Source organism: Doryrhamphus excisus, chromosome 2, assembly GCF_030265055.1.
Source record: "Doryrhamphus excisus isolate RoL2022-K1 chromosome 2, RoL_Dexc_1.0, whole genome shotgun sequence".
In the NCBI taxonomy this organism is placed as follows: domain Eukaryota; kingdom Metazoa; phylum Chordata; class Actinopteri; order Syngnathiformes; family Syngnathidae; genus Doryrhamphus; species Doryrhamphus excisus.
This window is the reverse complement of record NC_080467.1, coordinates 21,895,225-21,905,224: the sequence shown is the minus strand read 5'-3', so window position 1 is coordinate 21,905,224 and position 10,000 is coordinate 21,895,225. Positions and strand designations below refer to the sequence as shown.

The following is a 10,000-nucleotide window of genomic DNA, read 5'->3' as shown; positions in this document are numbered from 1 at the left end:
AATAGGATCTTTTCAGTTGACCTGGCAGCTTACGGCCATACTACCCTGAAAACGCCCGATCTCATCCGATCTCGGAAGCTAAGCAGGGGTGGGCCTGGTTAGTACTTGGATGGGAGACCGCCTGGGAATACCAGGTGCTGTAAGCTTTTTATGGTTTCTGCTCTTGCCTGACAGCAGAGGGCGCTGTTTGACACTTTTTGCTGGAGTCTAGTTTGGCCTGCGTCGCCTTCAAATAGGATCTTTTCAGTTGCCCTGGCAGCTTACGGCCATACTACCCTGAAAACGCCCGATCTCGTCCGATCTCGGAAGCTAAGCAGGGATGGGCCTGGTTAGTACTTGGATGGGAGACCGCCTGGGAATACCAGGTGCTGTAAGCTTTTTATGGTTTCTGCTCTTGCCTGACAGCAGAGGGCGCTGTTTGACACTTTTTGCTGGAGTCTAGTTTGGCCTGCGTCGCCTTCAAATAGGATCTTTTCAGTTGCCCTGGCAGCTGACGGCCATACTACCCTGAAAACGCCCGATCTCGTCCGATCTCGGAAGCTAAGCAGGGGCGGGCCTGGTTAGTACTTGGATGGGAGACCGCCTGGGAATACCAGGTGCTGTAAGCTTTTTATGGTTTCTGCTCTTGCCTGAAAGCAGAGGGTGCTTTTTGACACTTTTTGCTGGAGTCTAGTTTGGCCTGCGTCGCCTTCAAATAGGAACTTTTCAGTGCCCTGGCAGCTTACGGCCATACTACCCTGAAAACGCCTGAACTCGTCCGATCTCGGTAGCTAAGCAGGGGCGGGCCTGGTTAGTACTTGGATGGGAGACCGCCTGGGAATACCTGGTGCTGTAAGCTTTTTATGGTTTCTGCTCTTGCCTGACAGCAGAGGGCGCTGTTTGACAGTTTTTGCTGGAGTCTAGTTTGGCCTGCGTCGCCTTCAAATAGGATCTTTTCAGTTGACCTGGCAGCTTACGGCCATACTACCCTGAAAACGCCCGATCTCGTCTGATCTCGGAAGCTAAGCAGGGGTGTGCCTGGTTAGTACTTGGATGGGAGACCGCCTGGGAATACCAGGTGCTGTAAGCTTTTTATGGTTTCTGCTCTTGCCTGACAGCAGAGGGCGCTGTTTGACACTTTTTGCTGGAGTCTAGTTTGGCCTGCGTCGCCTTCAAATAGGATCTTTTCAGTTGACTTGGCAGCTTACGGCCATACTACCCTGAAAACGCCCGATCTCGGAAGCTAAGCAGGGACGGGCCTGGTTAGTACTTGGATGGGAGACCGGCTGGGAATAACAGGTGCTGTAAGCTTTTTATGGTTTCTGCTCTTGCCTGACAGCAGAGGGCGCTGTTTGAAACTTTTTGCTGGAGTCTAGTTTGGCCTGCGTCGCCTTCAAATAGGATCTTTTCAGTTGCCTTGGCAGCTTACAGCTATACTACCCTGAAATTGCCCGATCTCGTCCGATCTCGGAAGCAAAGCAGGGGCGGGACTGGTTAGTACTTGGATGGGAGACCGCCTGGGAATACCAGGTGCTGTAAGCTTTTTATGGTTTCTGCTCTTGCCTGAAAGCAGAGGGCGCTGTTTGAGACTTTTTGCTGGAGTCTAGTTTGGCCTGCGTCGCCTTCAAATAGGAACTTTTCAGTGGCCCTGGCAGCTTACGGCCATACTACCCTGAAAACGCCCGAACTCGTCCGATCTCGGAAGCTAAGCAGGGGCGGGCCTGGTTAGTACTTGGATGGGAGACCGCCTGGGAATACCAGGTGCTGTAAGCTTTTTATGGTTTCTGCTCTTGCCTGACAGCAGAGGGCGCTGTTTGACACTTTTTGCTGGATTCTAGTTTGGCCTGCGTCGCCTTCAAATAGGATCTTTTCAGTTGACCTGGCAGCTTACGGCCATACTACCCTGAAAACGCCCGATCTCGGAAGCTAAGCAGGGGCGGGCCTGTTTAGTACTTGGATGGGAGACCGCCTGGGAATACCAGGTGCTGTAAGCTTTTTATGGTTTCTGCTCTTGCCTGACAGCAGAGGGCGCTGTTTGACACTTTTTGCTGGAGTCTAGTTTGGCCTGCGTCGCCTTCAAATAGGATCTTTTCAGTTGACCTGGCAGCTTACGGCCATACTACCCTGAAAACGCCCGATCTCGGAAGCTAAGCAGGGGCGGGCCTGGTTAGTACTTGGATGGGAGACCGCCTGGGAATACCAGGTGCTGTAAGCTTTTTATGGTTTCTGCTCTTGCCTGACAGCAGAGGGCGCTGTTTGACACTTTTTGCTGGAGTCTAGTTTGGCCTGCGTCGCCTTCAAATAGGATCTTTTCAGTTGACCTGGCAGCTTACGGCCATACTACCCTGAAAACGCCCGATCTCATCCGATCTCGGAAGCTAAGCAGGGGTGGGCCTGGTTAGTACTTGGATGGGAGACCGCCTGGGAATACCAGGTGCTGTAAGCTTTTTATGGTTTCTGCTCTTGCCTGACAGCAGAGGGCGCTGTTTGACACTTTTTGCTGGAGTCTAGTTTGGCCTGCTTCGCCTTCAAATAGGATCTTTTCAGTTGCCCTGGCAGCTTACGGCCATACTACCCTGAAAGCGCCCGATCTCGTCCGATCTCGGAAGCTAAGCAGGGGCGGGCCTGGTTAGTACTTGGATGGGAGACCGCCTGGGAATACCAGGTGCTGTAAGCTTTTTATGGTTTCTGCACTTGCCTGAAAGCAGAGGGCGCTTTTTGACACTTTTTGCTGGAGTCTAGTTTGGCCTGCGTCGCCTTCAAATAGGAACTTTTCAGTGCCCTGGCAGCTTACGGCCATACTACCCTGAAAACGCCCGAACTCGTCCGATCTCGGTAGCTAAGCAGGGGCGGGCCTGGTTAGTACTTGGATGGGAGACCGCCTGGGAATACCTGGTGCTGTAAGCTTTTTATGGTTTCTGCTCTTGCCTGACAGCAGAGGGCGCTGTTTGACAGTTTTTGCTGGAGTCTAGTTTGGCCTGCGTCGCCTTCAAATAGGATCTTTTCAGTTGACCTGGCAGCTTACGGCCATACTACCCTGAAAACGCCCGATCTCGTCTGATCTCGGAAGCTAAGCAGGGGTGTGCCTGGTTAGTACTTGAATGGGAGACCGCCTGGGAATACCAGGTGCTGTAAGCTTTTTATGGTTTCTGCTCTTGCCTGACAGCAGAGGGCGCTGTTTGACACTTTTTGCTGGAGTCTAGTTTGGCCTGCGTCGCCTTCAAATAGGATCTTTTCAGTTGACTTGGCAGCTTACGGCCATACTACCCTGAAAACGCCCGATCTCGGAAGCTAAGCAGGGGCGGGCCTGGTTAGTACTTGGATGGGAGACCGGCTGGGAATAACAGGTGCTGTAAGCTTTTTATGGTTTCTGCTCTTGCCTGACAGCAGATGGCGCTGTTTGAAACTTTTTGCTGGAGTCTAGTTTGGCCTGCGTCGCCTTCAAATAGGATCTTTTCAGTTGCCTTGGCAGCTTACAGCTATACTACCCTGAAATTGCCCGATCTCGTCCGATCTCGGAAGCAAAGCAGGGGCGGGACTGGTTAGTACTTGGATGGGAGACCGCCTGGGAATACCAGATGCTGTAAGCTTTTTATGGTTTCTGCTCTTGCCTGAAAGCAGAGGGCGCTGTTTGACACTTTTTGCTGGAGTCTAGTTTGGCCTGCGTCGCCTTCAAATAGGAACTTTTCAGTGGCCCTGGCAGCTTACGGCCATACTACCCTGAAAACGCCCGATCTCGGAAGCTAAGCAGGGGCGGGCCTGGTTAGTACTTGGATGGGAGACCGCCTGGGAATACCAGGTGCTGTAAGCTTTTTATGGTTTCTGCTCTTGCCTGACAGCAGAGGGCGCTGTTTGACACTTTTTGCTGGAGTCTAGTTTGGCCTGCGTCGCCTTCAAATAGGATCTTTTCAGTTGACCTGGCAGCTTACGGCCATACTACCCTGAAAACGCCCGATCTCGGAAGCTAAGCAGGGGCGGGCCTGGTTAGTACTTGGATGGGAGACCGCCTGGGAATACCAGGTGCTGTAAGCTTTTTATGGTTTCTGCTCTTGCCTGACAGCAGAGGGCGCTGTTTGACACTTTTTGCTGGAGTCTAGTTTGGCCTGCGTCGCCTTCAAATAGGATCTTTTCAGTTGACCTGGCAGCTTACGGCCATACTACCCTGAAAACGCCCGATCTCATCCGATCTCGGAAGCTAAGCAGGGGTGGGCCTGGTTAGTACTTGGATGGGAGACCGCCTGGGAATACCAGGTGCTGTAAGCTTTTTATGGTTTCTGCTCTTGCCTGACAGCAGAGGGCGCTGTTTGACACTTTTTGCTGGAGTCTAGTTTGGCCTGCGTCGCCTTCAAATAGGATCTTTTCAGTTGCCCTGGCAGCTTACGGCCATACTACCCTGAAAACGCCTGATCTCGTCCATTCTCGGAAGCTAAGCAGGGATGGGCCTGGTTAGTACTTGGATGGGAGACCGCCTGGGAATACCAGGTGCTGTAAGCTTTTTATGGTTTCTGCTCTTGCCTGACAGCAGAGGGCGCTGTTTGACACTTTTTGCTGGAGTCTAGTTTGGCCTGCTTCGCCTTCAAATAGGATCTTTTCAGTTGCCCTGGCAGCTTACGGCCATACTACCCTGAAAGCGCCCGATCTCGTCCGATCTCGGAAGCTAAGCAGGGGCGGGCCTGGTTAGTACTTGGATGGGAGACCGCCTGGGAATACCAGGTGCTGTAAGCTTTTTATGGTTTCTGCACTTGCCTGAAAGCAGAGGGCGCTTTTTGACACTTTTTGCTGGAGTCTAGTTTGGCCTGCGTCGCCTTCAAATAGGAACTTTTCAGTGCCCTGGCAGCTTACGGCCATACTACCCTGAAAACGCCCGAACTCGTCCGATCTCGGTAGCTAAGCAGGGGCGGGCCTGGTTAGTACTTGGATGGGAGACCGCCTGGGAATACCTGGTGCTGTAAGCTTTTTATGGTTTCTGCTCTTGCCTGACAGCAGAGGGCGCTGTTTGACAGTTTTTGCTGGAGTCTAGTTTGGCCTGCGTCGCCTTCAAATAGGATCTTTTCAGTTGACCTGGCAGCTTACGGCCATACTACCCTGAAAACGCCCGATCTCGTCTGATCTCGGAAGCTAAGCAGGGGTGTGCCTGGTTAGTACTTGAATGGGAGACCGCCTGGGAATACCAGGTGCTGTAAGCTTTTTATGGTTTCTGCTCTTGCCTGACAGCAGAGGGCGCTGTTTGACACTTTTTGCTGGAGTCTAGTTTGGCCTGCGTCGCCTTCAAATAGGATCTTTTCAGTTGACTTGGCAGCTTACGGCCATACTACCCTGAAAACGCCCGATCTCGGAAGCTAAGCAGGGGCGGGCCTGGTTAGTACTTGGATGGGAGACCGGCTGGGAATAACAGGTGCTGTAAGCTTTTTATGGTTTCTGCTCTTGCCTGACAGCAGAGGGCGCTGTTTGAAACTTTTTGCTGGAGTCTAGTTTGGCCTGCGTCGCCTTCAAATAGGATCTTTTCAGTTGCCTTGGCAGCTTACAGCTATACTACCCTGAAATTGCCCGATCTCGTCCGATCTCGGAAGCAAAGCAGGGGCGGGACTGGTTAGTACTTGGATGGGAGACCGCCTGGGAATACCAGATGCTGTAAGCTTTTTATGGTTTCTGCTCTTGCCTGAAAGCAGAGGGCGCTGTTTGACACTTTTTGCTGGAGTCTAGTTTGGCCTGCGTCGCCTTCAAATAGGAACTTTTCAGTGGCCCTGGCAGCTTACGGCCATACTACCCTGAAAACGCCCGATCTCGGAAGCTAAGCAGGGGCGGGCCTGGTTAGTACTTGGATGGGAGACCGCCTGGGAATACCAGGTGCTGTAAGCTTTTTATGGTTTCTGCTCTTGCCTGACAGCAGAGGGCGCTGTTTGACACTTTTTGCTGGAGTCTAGTTTGGCCTGCGTCGCCTTCAAATAGGATCTTTTCAGTTGACCTGGCAGCTTACGGCCATACTACCCTGAAAACGCCCGATCTCGGAAGCTAAGCAGGGGCGGGCCTGGTTAGTACTTGGATGGGAGACCGCCTGGGAATACCAGGTGCTGTAAGCTTTTTATGGTTTCTGCTCTTGCCTGACAGCAGAGGGCGCTGTTTGACACTTTTTGCTGGAGTCTAGTTTGGCCTGCGTCGCCTTCAAATAGGATCTTTTCAGTTGACCTGGCAGCTTACGGCCATACTACCCTGAAAACGCCCGATCTCATCCGATCTCGGAAGCTAAGCAGGGGTGGGCCTGGTTAGTACTTGGATGGGAGACCGCCTGGGAATACCAGGTGCTGTAAGCTTTTTATGGTTTCTGCTCTTGCCTGACAGCAGAGGGCGCTGTTTGACACTTTTTGCTGGAGTCTAGTTTGGCCTGCGTCGCCTTCAAATAGGATCTTTTCAGTTGCCCTGGCAGCTTACGGCCATACTACCCTGAAAACGCCCGATCTCGTCCATTCTCGGAAGCTAAGCAGGGATGGGCCTGGTTAGTACTTGGATGGGAGACCGCCTGGGAATACCAGGTGCTGTAAGCTTTTTATGGTTTCTGCTCTTGCCTGACAGCAGAGGGCGCTGTTTGACACTTTTTGCTGGAGTCTAGTTTGGCCTGCTTCGCCTTCAAATAGGATCTTTTCAGTTGCCCTGGCAGCTTACGGCCATACTACCCTGAAAGCGCCCGATCTCGTCCGATCTCGGAAGCTAAGCAGGGGCGGGCCTGGTTAGTACTTGGATGGGAGACCGCCTGGGAATACCAGGTGCTGTAAGCTTTTTATGGTTTCTGCACTTGCCTGAAAGCAGAGGGCGCTTTTTGACACTTTTTGCTGGAGTCTAGTTTGGCCTGCGTCGCCTTCAAATAGGAACTTTTCAGTGCCCTGGCAGCTTACGGCCATACTACCCTGAAAACGCCCGAACTCGTCCGATCTCGGTAGCTAAGCAGGGGCGGGCCTGGTTAGTACTTGGATGGGAGACCGCCTGGGAATACCTGGTGCTGTAAGCTTTTTATGGTTTCTGCTCTTGCCTGACAGCAGAGGGCGCTGTTTGACAGTTTTTGCTGGAGTCTAGTTTGGCCTGCGTCGCCTTCAAATAGGATCTTTTCAGTAGACCTGGCAGCTTACGGCCATACTACCCTGAAAACGCCCGATCTCGTCTGATCTCGGAAGCTAAGCAGGGGTGTGCCTGGTTAGTACTTGAATGGGAGACCGCCTGGGAATACCAGGTGCTGTAAGCTTTTTATGGTTTCTGCTCTTGCCTGACAGCAGAGGGCGCTGTTTGACACTTTTTGCTGGAGTCTAGTTTGGCCTGCGTCGCCTTCAAATAGGATCTTTTCAGTTGACTTGGCAGCTTACGGCCATACTACCCTGAAAACGCCCGATCTCGGAAGCTAAGCAGGGGCGGGCCTGGTTAGTACTTGGATGGGAGACCGGCTGGGAATAACAGGTGCTGTAAGCTTTTTATGGTTTCTGCTCTTGCCTGACAGCAGAGGGCGCTGTTTGAAACTTTTTGCTGGAGTCTAGTTTGGCCTGCGTCGCCTTCAAATAGGATCTTTTCAGTTGCCTTGGCAGCTTACAGCTATACTACCCTGAAATTGCCCGATCTCGTCCGATCTCGGAAGCAAAGCAGGGGCGGGACTGGTTAGTACTTGGATGGGAGACCGCCTGGGAATACCAGATGCTGTAAGCTTTTTATGGTTTCTGCTCTTGCCTGAAAGCAGAGGGCGCTGTTTGACACTTTTTGCTGGAGTCTAGTTTGGCCTGCGTCGCCTTCAAATAGGAACTTTTCAGTGGCCCTGGCACTTTACGGCCATACTACCCTGAAAACGCCCGAACTCGTCCGATCTCGGAAGCTAAGCAGGGGCGGGCCTGGTTAGTACTTGGATGGGAGACCGCCTGGGAATACCAGGTGCTGTAAGCCTTTTATGGTTTCTGCTCTTGCCTGACAGCAGAAGGCGCTGTTTGACACTTTTTGCTGGAGTCTAGTTTGGCCTGCGTCGCCTTCAAATCGGATCTTTTCAGTTGACCTGGCAGCTTACGGCCATACTACCCTGAAAACGCCCGATCTCGGAAGCTAAGCAGGGGCGGGCCTGGTTAGTACTTGGATGGGAGACCGCCTGGGAATACCAGGTGCTGTAAGCTTTTTATGGTTTCTGCTCTTGCCTGACAGCAGAGGGCGCTGTTTGACACTTTTTGCTGGAGTCTAGTTTGGCCTGCGTCGCCTTCAAATAGGATCTTTTCAGTTGACCTGGCAGCTTACGGCCATACTACCCTGAAAACGCCCGATCTCGGAAGCTAAGCAGGGGCGGGCCTGGTTAGTACTTGGATGGGAGACCGCCTGGGAATACCAGGTGCTGTAAGCTTTTTATGGTTTCTGCTCTTGCCTGACAGCAGAGGGCGCTGTTTGACACTTTTTGCTGGAGTCTAGTTTGGCCTGCGTCGCCTTCAAATAGGATCTTTTCAGTTGACCTGGCAGCTTACGGCCATACTACCCTGAAAACGCCCGATCTCATCCGATCTCGGAAGCTAAGCAGGGGTGGGCCTGGTTAGTACTTGGATGGGAGACCGCCTGGGAATACCAGGTGCTGTAAGCTTTTTATGGTTTCTGCTCTTGCCTGACAGCAGAGGGCGCTGTTTGACACTTTTTGCTGGAGTCTAGTTTGGCCTGCGTCGCCTTCAAATAGGATCTTTTCAGTTGCCCTGGCAGCTTACGGCCATACTACCCTGAAAACGCCCGATCTCGTCCGATCTCGGAAGCTAAGCAGGGATGGGCCTGGTTAGTACTTGGATGGGAGACCGCCTGGGAATACCAGGTGCTGTAAGCTTTTTATGGTTTCTGCTCTTGCCTGACAGCAGAGGGCGCTGTTTGACACTTTTTGCTGGAGTCTAGTTTGGCCTGCGTCGCCTTCAAATAGGATCTTTTCAGTTGCCCTGGCAGCTTACGGCCATACTACCCTGAAAACGCCCGATCTCGTCCGATCTCGGAAGCTAAGCAGGGGCGGGCCTGGTTAGTACTTGGATGGGAGACCGCCTGGGAATACCAGGTGCTGTAAGCTTTTTATGGTTTCTGCTCTTGCCTGAAAGCAGAGGGCGCTTTTGACACTTTTTGCTGGAGTCTAGTTTGGCCTGCGTCGCCTTCAAATAGGAACTTTTCAGTGCCCTGGCAGCTTACGGCCATACTACCCTGAAAACGCCTGAACTCGTCCGATCTCGGTAGCTAAGCAGGGGCGGGCCTGGTTAGTACTTGGATGGGAGACCGCCTGGGAATACCTGGTGCTGTAAGCTTTTTATGGTTTCTGCTCTTGCCTGACAGCAGAGGGCGCTGTTTGACAGTTTTTGCTGGAGTCTAGTTTGGCCTGCGTCGCCTTCAAATAGGATCTTTTCAGTTGACCTGGCAGCTTACGGCCATACTACCCTGAAAACGCCCGATCTCGTCTGATCTCGGAAGCTAAGCAGGGGTGTGCCTGGTTAGTACTTGGATGGGAGACCGCCTGGGAATACCAGGTGCTGTAAGCTTTTTATGGTTTCTGCTCTTGCCTGACAGCAGAAGGCGCTGTTTGACACTTTTTGCTGGAGTCTAGTTTGGCCTGCGTCGCCTTCAAATAGGATCTTTTCAGTTGACTTGGCAGCTTACGGCCATACTACCCTGAAAACGCCCGATCTCGGAAGCTAAGCAGGGGTGTGCCTGGTTAGTACTTGAATGGGAGACCGCCTGGGAATACCAGGTGCTGTAAGCTTTTTATGGTTTCTGCTCTTGCCTGACAGCAGAGGGCGCTGTTTGACACTTTTTGCTGGAGTCTAGTTTGGCCTGCGTCGCCTTCAAATAGGATCTTTTCAGTTGACTTGGCAGCTTACGGCCATACTACCCTGAAAACGCCCGATCTCGGAAGCTAAGCAGGGGCGGGCCTGGTTAGTACCTGGATGGGAGACCGGCTGCGAATAACAGGTGCTGTAAGCTTTTTATGGTTTCTGCTCTTGCCTGACAGCAGAGGGCGCTGTTTGAAACTTTTTGCTGGAGTCTAGTT

General features: G+C 52.4%; 30 non-coding genes and 14 pseudogenes across 30 annotated transcripts; all 44 read left to right on the top strand.

Moving 5' to 3' along the window:
* Positions 1-27: 27 nt before the first annotated feature.
* Positions 28-146, top strand: LOC131122683 (5S ribosomal RNA). The gene has a single exon (XR_009128644.1). It is a non-coding gene; the product is annotated as a 5S ribosomal RNA (ribosomal RNA).
* Positions 147-258: 112 nt separating this feature from the next.
* On the top strand, positions 259-377 carry LOC131120274 (5S ribosomal RNA). The gene has a single exon (XR_009126832.1). It is a non-coding gene; the product is annotated as a 5S ribosomal RNA (ribosomal RNA).
* Positions 378-489: 112 nt separating this feature from the next.
* Positions 490-608, top strand: LOC131120333 (5S ribosomal RNA). Its single transcript, XR_009126890.1, has one exon. It is a non-coding gene; the product is annotated as a 5S ribosomal RNA (ribosomal RNA).
* A 111-nt stretch (positions 609-719) lies between these two features.
* Positions 720-838, top strand: LOC131121098 (5S ribosomal RNA). The gene has a single exon (XR_009127635.1). It is a non-coding gene; the product is annotated as a 5S ribosomal RNA (ribosomal RNA).
* A 112-nt stretch (positions 839-950) lies between these two features.
* On the top strand, positions 951-1,069 carry LOC131120699 (5S ribosomal RNA). The gene has a single exon (XR_009127248.1). It is a non-coding gene; the product is annotated as a 5S ribosomal RNA (ribosomal RNA).
* Positions 1,070-1,181: 112 nt separating this feature from the next.
* Positions 1,182-1,290, top strand: LOC131123090 (5S ribosomal RNA; annotated as a pseudogene).
* Positions 1,291-1,402: 112 nt separating this feature from the next.
* LOC131121952 (5S ribosomal RNA) lies at positions 1,403-1,521 on the top strand. The gene has a single exon (XR_009128442.1). It is a non-coding gene; the product is annotated as a 5S ribosomal RNA (ribosomal RNA).
* A 112-nt stretch (positions 1,522-1,633) lies between these two features.
* Positions 1,634-1,752, top strand: LOC131120124 (5S ribosomal RNA). Its single transcript, XR_009126686.1, has one exon. It is a non-coding gene; the product is annotated as a 5S ribosomal RNA (ribosomal RNA).
* Positions 1,753-1,864: 112 nt separating this feature from the next.
* Positions 1,865-1,973, top strand: LOC131122747 (5S ribosomal RNA; annotated as a pseudogene).
* Positions 1,974-2,085: 112 nt separating this feature from the next.
* Positions 2,086-2,194, top strand: LOC131122256 (5S ribosomal RNA; annotated as a pseudogene).
* A 112-nt stretch (positions 2,195-2,306) lies between these two features.
* LOC131122568 (5S ribosomal RNA) lies at positions 2,307-2,425 on the top strand. Its single transcript, XR_009128631.1, has one exon. It is a non-coding gene; the product is annotated as a 5S ribosomal RNA (ribosomal RNA).
* Positions 2,426-2,537: 112 nt separating this feature from the next.
* On the top strand, positions 2,538-2,656 carry LOC131121159 (5S ribosomal RNA). Its single transcript, XR_009127694.1, has one exon. It is a non-coding gene; the product is annotated as a 5S ribosomal RNA (ribosomal RNA).
* A 111-nt stretch (positions 2,657-2,767) lies between these two features.
* Positions 2,768-2,886, top strand: LOC131120656 (5S ribosomal RNA). The gene has a single exon (XR_009127205.1). It is a non-coding gene; the product is annotated as a 5S ribosomal RNA (ribosomal RNA).
* A 112-nt stretch (positions 2,887-2,998) lies between these two features.
* On the top strand, positions 2,999-3,117 carry LOC131120982 (5S ribosomal RNA). The gene has a single exon (XR_009127523.1). It is a non-coding gene; the product is annotated as a 5S ribosomal RNA (ribosomal RNA).
* Positions 3,118-3,229: 112 nt separating this feature from the next.
* On the top strand, positions 3,230-3,338 carry LOC131123232 (5S ribosomal RNA; annotated as a pseudogene).
* Positions 3,339-3,450: 112 nt separating this feature from the next.
* Positions 3,451-3,569, top strand: LOC131121929 (5S ribosomal RNA). The gene has a single exon (XR_009128420.1). It is a non-coding gene; the product is annotated as a 5S ribosomal RNA (ribosomal RNA).
* Positions 3,570-3,681: 112 nt separating this feature from the next.
* On the top strand, positions 3,682-3,790 carry LOC131122255 (5S ribosomal RNA; annotated as a pseudogene).
* A 112-nt stretch (positions 3,791-3,902) lies between these two features.
* Positions 3,903-4,011, top strand: LOC131122254 (5S ribosomal RNA; annotated as a pseudogene).
* A 112-nt stretch (positions 4,012-4,123) lies between these two features.
* On the top strand, positions 4,124-4,242 carry LOC131122451 (5S ribosomal RNA). Its single transcript, XR_009128619.1, has one exon. It is a non-coding gene; the product is annotated as a 5S ribosomal RNA (ribosomal RNA).
* Positions 4,243-4,354: 112 nt separating this feature from the next.
* LOC131121396 (5S ribosomal RNA) lies at positions 4,355-4,473 on the top strand. The gene has a single exon (XR_009127906.1). It is a non-coding gene; the product is annotated as a 5S ribosomal RNA (ribosomal RNA).
* Positions 4,474-4,585: 112 nt separating this feature from the next.
* On the top strand, positions 4,586-4,704 carry LOC131121148 (5S ribosomal RNA). Its single transcript, XR_009127683.1, has one exon. It is a non-coding gene; the product is annotated as a 5S ribosomal RNA (ribosomal RNA).
* A 111-nt stretch (positions 4,705-4,815) lies between these two features.
* Positions 4,816-4,934, top strand: LOC131120655 (5S ribosomal RNA). The gene has a single exon (XR_009127204.1). It is a non-coding gene; the product is annotated as a 5S ribosomal RNA (ribosomal RNA).
* A 112-nt stretch (positions 4,935-5,046) lies between these two features.
* LOC131120981 (5S ribosomal RNA) lies at positions 5,047-5,165 on the top strand. Its single transcript, XR_009127522.1, has one exon. It is a non-coding gene; the product is annotated as a 5S ribosomal RNA (ribosomal RNA).
* Positions 5,166-5,277: 112 nt separating this feature from the next.
* Positions 5,278-5,386, top strand: LOC131123231 (5S ribosomal RNA; annotated as a pseudogene).
* A 112-nt stretch (positions 5,387-5,498) lies between these two features.
* On the top strand, positions 5,499-5,617 carry LOC131121928 (5S ribosomal RNA). The gene has a single exon (XR_009128419.1). It is a non-coding gene; the product is annotated as a 5S ribosomal RNA (ribosomal RNA).
* Positions 5,618-5,729: 112 nt separating this feature from the next.
* Positions 5,730-5,838, top strand: LOC131122253 (5S ribosomal RNA; annotated as a pseudogene).
* A 112-nt stretch (positions 5,839-5,950) lies between these two features.
* On the top strand, positions 5,951-6,059 carry LOC131122252 (5S ribosomal RNA; annotated as a pseudogene).
* Positions 6,060-6,171: 112 nt separating this feature from the next.
* LOC131122335 (5S ribosomal RNA) lies at positions 6,172-6,290 on the top strand. Its single transcript, XR_009128607.1, has one exon. It is a non-coding gene; the product is annotated as a 5S ribosomal RNA (ribosomal RNA).
* A 112-nt stretch (positions 6,291-6,402) lies between these two features.
* LOC131120904 (5S ribosomal RNA) lies at positions 6,403-6,521 on the top strand. Its single transcript, XR_009127447.1, has one exon. It is a non-coding gene; the product is annotated as a 5S ribosomal RNA (ribosomal RNA).
* Positions 6,522-6,633: 112 nt separating this feature from the next.
* On the top strand, positions 6,634-6,752 carry LOC131121137 (5S ribosomal RNA). Its single transcript, XR_009127672.1, has one exon. It is a non-coding gene; the product is annotated as a 5S ribosomal RNA (ribosomal RNA).
* A 111-nt stretch (positions 6,753-6,863) lies between these two features.
* LOC131120654 (5S ribosomal RNA) lies at positions 6,864-6,982 on the top strand. Its single transcript, XR_009127203.1, has one exon. It is a non-coding gene; the product is annotated as a 5S ribosomal RNA (ribosomal RNA).
* A 112-nt stretch (positions 6,983-7,094) lies between these two features.
* On the top strand, positions 7,095-7,213 carry LOC131120980 (5S ribosomal RNA). Its single transcript, XR_009127521.1, has one exon. It is a non-coding gene; the product is annotated as a 5S ribosomal RNA (ribosomal RNA).
* A 112-nt stretch (positions 7,214-7,325) lies between these two features.
* LOC131123230 (5S ribosomal RNA) lies at positions 7,326-7,434 on the top strand (annotated as a pseudogene).
* Positions 7,435-7,546: 112 nt separating this feature from the next.
* Positions 7,547-7,665, top strand: LOC131121926 (5S ribosomal RNA). Its single transcript, XR_009128417.1, has one exon. It is a non-coding gene; the product is annotated as a 5S ribosomal RNA (ribosomal RNA).
* A 112-nt stretch (positions 7,666-7,777) lies between these two features.
* Positions 7,778-7,896, top strand: LOC131121152 (5S ribosomal RNA). Its single transcript, XR_009127687.1, has one exon. It is a non-coding gene; the product is annotated as a 5S ribosomal RNA (ribosomal RNA).
* A 112-nt stretch (positions 7,897-8,008) lies between these two features.
* LOC131122251 (5S ribosomal RNA) lies at positions 8,009-8,117 on the top strand (annotated as a pseudogene).
* Positions 8,118-8,229: 112 nt separating this feature from the next.
* LOC131122249 (5S ribosomal RNA) lies at positions 8,230-8,338 on the top strand (annotated as a pseudogene).
* Positions 8,339-8,450: 112 nt separating this feature from the next.
* Positions 8,451-8,569, top strand: LOC131122221 (5S ribosomal RNA). The gene has a single exon (XR_009128591.1). It is a non-coding gene; the product is annotated as a 5S ribosomal RNA (ribosomal RNA).
* A 112-nt stretch (positions 8,570-8,681) lies between these two features.
* On the top strand, positions 8,682-8,800 carry LOC131120262 (5S ribosomal RNA). Its single transcript, XR_009126820.1, has one exon. It is a non-coding gene; the product is annotated as a 5S ribosomal RNA (ribosomal RNA).
* Positions 8,801-8,912: 112 nt separating this feature from the next.
* On the top strand, positions 8,913-9,031 carry LOC131121823 (5S ribosomal RNA). The gene has a single exon (XR_009128317.1). It is a non-coding gene; the product is annotated as a 5S ribosomal RNA (ribosomal RNA).
* Positions 9,032-9,141: 110 nt separating this feature from the next.
* Positions 9,142-9,260, top strand: LOC131121097 (5S ribosomal RNA). The gene has a single exon (XR_009127634.1). It is a non-coding gene; the product is annotated as a 5S ribosomal RNA (ribosomal RNA).
* Positions 9,261-9,372: 112 nt separating this feature from the next.
* LOC131120698 (5S ribosomal RNA) lies at positions 9,373-9,491 on the top strand. The gene has a single exon (XR_009127247.1). It is a non-coding gene; the product is annotated as a 5S ribosomal RNA (ribosomal RNA).
* Positions 9,492-9,603: 112 nt separating this feature from the next.
* Positions 9,604-9,712, top strand: LOC131123343 (5S ribosomal RNA; annotated as a pseudogene).
* A 112-nt stretch (positions 9,713-9,824) lies between these two features.
* LOC131123710 (5S ribosomal RNA) lies at positions 9,825-9,933 on the top strand (annotated as a pseudogene).
* Positions 9,934-10,000: the final 67 nt, after the last annotated feature.